This window comes from Geotrypetes seraphini, chromosome 2 (assembly GCF_902459505.1).
Source record: "Geotrypetes seraphini chromosome 2, aGeoSer1.1, whole genome shotgun sequence".
In the NCBI taxonomy this organism is placed as follows: Eukaryota; Metazoa; Chordata; class Amphibia; order Gymnophiona; family Dermophiidae; genus Geotrypetes; species Geotrypetes seraphini.
Window position 1 is genome coordinate 508,734,791 of NC_047085.1, and position 4,403 is coordinate 508,739,193.

Sequence of the window (4,403 nt, forward strand, 5' to 3'; positions counted from 1 at the left end):
ATACAACAATAATACAAAAGCCTCTACCCAAGACTGTATTATGGCCCACCATACATGCCTTCAGAAACAACAATCCCAAACCCCATCCCAAAGACCCCACAACAAGCAGCCTTACCAAACAAAGCTCCCATAGGAGAACTCCGGACCAGAATATCCCATGAGGCACCTAGAGAGCGAAAGATATGATTCCAAAAGGATTGTATGTTAGGACGTTGCCAGAGGGCATGAGCATATTTGTTACATGAGGAAGAGATAAGCCAGCAGGAGTAAAGTACGCCCTATGTATGACTGTAGGGTTGCCAGATTTTGTGGAATTAAAATCTGGATCCATGGCCCACCCCCAATCCTATCCCATTCCGCTCCCACTGCCCTGCCCCCAGCCCCGCCTCCCTCAGCATGTTCACTTGCCAGGAGGGCATCTGAGCAGGCGAAGGTGTTACATCACTGTATTGCATCCGTGCATGCGCAAATGCTGTCCCGACGTTGCTCCTAGATGGAAGCTTTTCAAAACCTGGACAAAAGTGCCAGGTTTTGAAAAGTCATCCAGACACCCAAACATGTTCTCTAAAAGAAGGACATGTCCAAGGAAATCCAGACTTCTGCTAACCCTATCTATAAGTGCATTCTCTCCAGACATGTTATGATTTTGAGAGTCGTAGAATCGCCTAACATCTGTGGCTCCTGTTTCTTTTTCCTGTGGCTCCTCCTTAATATTGTGGACTATTTCCTTATTTGTGTAATTTTCTCTTATTAGTTTACTGATTTCTTTATTTCAACTGGTATTTTGCTTGAATATTAAATATACAGTATGTGTGTGTGTATATATATATATATACAGTATATATATATATATATACTAGTCTTATAGCCTGTTACATTAATGGGTGCTAGAATATATGTGTGTGTGTCTGTCTTTATTTCTTTCTCTCTCTCTCTCCTTAGCCGCTTTCTTTCTTTCTGTCTTTCTTTTTCCTTGGCTGTCTATCACCACCCCTTGCCTGCTCCCCCAGTCCATTCTCCCTTCCTTATACCTCCCCTGTGTCCACCACCACCCCTTCAGTGCTCTTCTTATGCAGCAGCAGCCCTTCTCCCTTTGTTTTACCTTCCCCCTGTCCAGCAGCATCTCTTTCCTTCTCCCCCTGTCCAGCAGTAGGCGACCCTTCCTTTTTCTCCCCCCCCTCCTTCTTATCCCTATGATACACTTACCTTGCTCTGCCCCTGATCAGAGGTTCCCGACAGCCACCCAGTTGCACCCATTGGAAAAGTTCCCTCTGCCGCATCCCGCACCCCTCCTGACGCGGCTCCCGCTGTCTTTCTTTCTGTCTGTCTCTGTCCCTGGTCCCCTTTGTCTTTCTGTCTTTCTGTGTATCTCCCTGCCCTGTGTCTTTCTTCTTTTCTTTCTATCTCCCTTCCTCCCTCTGTCTGTCTGTCCAAAGCAGCATCCCCTCCCCCTTCATTTCCCTCCCCCCACACTAGTTCCCTGCAGCAGCATTAGCGTTTCTTCTACCCCCCTTTCCTTTCCCGCGGTACAGACTATGAACCTGGCGATTCCAGCGTGTGCAGCAGTCTACACACGCTGCTTCGGGCCCTTCTACTGGCCTGATTTACTCTGGCACGTCACTGATGACATCATCAGAGACGCGGCAGAGCTTATCAGGTCAGTAGAAGGGCCCCAAGCAGCGTGTGAAGACTGCTGCACACGCTGCTTGAATCGCCAAGGTAGTCGGATCCGCAGGAAGGGAACGGGGGGGGGGGGGGGCAAAGGACTCGGGTCCCGGTCCGGGGCGAAACGTTGCTGGGCTCCTTGGTGGGGGCGCTGAGTGGCCGCGATCCCTCTCCGAGACACCCCCCCGCCCGCCCGCCCGCTGGAGGAACAGAGATTGGTGGCTGGCTGCGGTCCCGGCTTGTGGAGGCATCAGCGGCTGGTGACGTAAGTGCGCATGCGCACTCCTACCTAAGGTGCCCTACATCTCACAGAAAACGGATGCACGCAGATGGGAGTGCGCATGCGCGACTTAGCATTTTATTATATTAGATACACACACACACATAAATAAAACTGTAAAATATTAAAAAAGAATTCCACTCCGTTCTTTATAGTCTTTCTAAGATTGTATGGCATTTAAAAATGAAAAGGCTCTCTTTTTACGAATCTATCTTTGAAATAATACTACATCCAAGTGTCTAGTGTGAAGTGACGCCATTCTGAAACAGGGCGATGTCAGCGCACTGATTTCTAAGCCCCTGTGAAAGAATGCTGAATTATTCCCTCTCTCCCCCTTACCTGTCACAAATTAACCCTTATCTTAAGCAGTCCTTATTTGGAAAGGACATCAGCTGACAAGGATCAGGCATTGCCTACATGCAGAGTTCAGAGTGACACGATGTAAATGCATGTGACTTTGTATTCTACCAATCATTAGTGATGTACACAGGGGAGTTACTATGATGTCATTAGCATAGAAGCATAATAAAAGGAGTTTGGAGCTGACCCTTATCCTGCGTGTGTGTGTGCTGTGTTCCATCCCTACACTAGGACAAGGGAAGAGCCGAACACATAATCTTCATAAATATGGTAAATTTTTCGTAAGTATATAGATTGGTTAATCTGGTTTTCAGTATCTGATGAGGTCAGGAATTGTTTTCCTCTCATGTGGGTGGAATCTGTAAAAGGAAATTTCATGTGATCTCCAGAGATCCCCCCCCCCAGGTCCATGGAACTACCGCGGGGATGGACACTGCTTCTCCATGGTTCCCATGGAAATATCAGCCTACCTTCGTTCCAATGTTCCCTCTAAGCTTCTTGCTAATTTTCATCAAAGGGTGTCAGTAGTCCTTGAGCTGGGTGATCTAACCTAACCAACCCAGCCCTTTAGACCACCAGGATTTTGGCTTGGGGGAGCAGTCGTGGGAAGGGTCTTTGAGTTGGTGGGGTCTGACCCCTCCCAGCCCACTAGTTCTCCAGTGTTTTGTTTCAGGAGCTTGGAAGAGTGTTGGGGGTTGAAGAGGGCTTTTGCTGGCTGATCAGGTGAGTTGGCAGGGGAAGCCCCGAATGGCCGAGTGGCAGGGGAAGCAGTGCTGTGACTCAGTTGATTGGAGCAGGGAGAGCAGTTCGAGACTGACAGGAGGGAGGAGCTGTACCCAGGAAGAGCAAGCACCAGGCACAGTTCCTCCTCTACCGGTGATTCTTCGTATGAATAGCATACATATAATTTGCATGCTATTATGCTGAGTATTACTGTGCAAAAAGAATTGTTCCCACCACGGTAATTTTTACTGTGATTTTGGAACTTTGTGCATCCTGCCCATAATCTGTTTATTTTATCTGGGTAATGGAGGTTTAAGTGACTCATCCTGGGTCATAAGTAGCTGCAGTGAGAATTGAACCGGGTCCCCTGCACTGACCATCGGGCTACTCCCTATGACGCTTTTGTGATGGAGACCACTGACTATTTTAGTGGCCAGTACTTTAAAGGGCCGTTTTACAAAACAGCAGCAAAACGTGGCCTTAGTGTGCTTTCCCGCTCATTTCAAAAAAGAAAGAAGTCCAGAAAACGGCAGAGATCAGCCCAAGTGTCGATTTTCAAAACCAGCTTTCTTTCTAGTCATCTTGCTAGACTTTTTGTCTGCACTGCATATAAAGTTCAGGGGGGCGGTTTGGAGGCATGTTATGGGCGAGAGTAGGGCGTGCTTAGCACTTGGACTTCTTGGACCATAACCATTTCCCAAGATGTCCAGGATGCCATTTAGACATCCAGAATTAGACCTGTTTTAAAAGGTTCCCAAACTGACCAGATGATCACTGGATGCATGAAGGTATGAACTCCCCATTCCCCCAATGGTCACTGACCTCCCCCTTCCATCCCCTATTGCATAAAACAGTATATATCTGTCTTATAGAAACAGAGAAACATGAAGGCAGATAAGGGGCACATCCAGTCTGCCCATCCGCAGAATCCAGTAGCTCCTCCTCTCCCTAAGAGACCCCACATGCCTGTTCTGGAATGGGAAATCCTAGTAGAGCAGCAAGTAGGTGTCTGAAGTAGTAAACCATAGAGAGGGGGATCCAGGCCCATATCACACTCTAGCCACTACATTTATGGTGGAAAGTGTGAACCCACCAAAACTCACACAAAACCTACTGTACTGCTATATAGGTGCCACCTGCAGTCATAAAGCCTATTGGGATGGTAGACAGGTGGTTATAGTAGGATTTGGGGAAGTTTTAGAGGGCTCACCACACACTAAAAGGGGGTTCTAGTGAAACATGTACTTAGCACACACACACCCCCCCCGGTTGCTTAAAGGTCCTTCTATGAGTTCATCCGGGGAGGAGCCTAAGGCTTTGATTTGCCCAGATGAGTATGACTTAGATAATGTAAGCCAATCAGAGCCTTAGGCCC